The following is a 229-nucleotide window of genomic DNA, read 5'->3' on the forward strand; positions in this document are numbered from 1 at the left end:
AAAACATATTATCATCATAAAATGGAACACTATTCAGCAATAAAAAAAATAAATTGATACACACAACAATATAGATTAATCTCCAAATGCACTGTATTAGGTAAATGAAGCCAGACTCAAAAGGCTATTTATTATATGCCTCTGTTTACATTACATTGTGGAAAAGGCAAAACCGTAGGCACAGAAAGCAGATAGATGTTTAGGTAGGGTAAAAAAGAAGACTGACTGA

This window comes from Crocuta crocuta, unplaced genomic scaffold (genome assembly GCF_008692635.1).
Source record: "Crocuta crocuta isolate KB4526 unplaced genomic scaffold, BGI_CrCroc_1.0 scaffold421, whole genome shotgun sequence".
NCBI classification, from domain to species: Eukaryota; Metazoa; Chordata; class Mammalia; order Carnivora; family Hyaenidae; genus Crocuta; species Crocuta crocuta.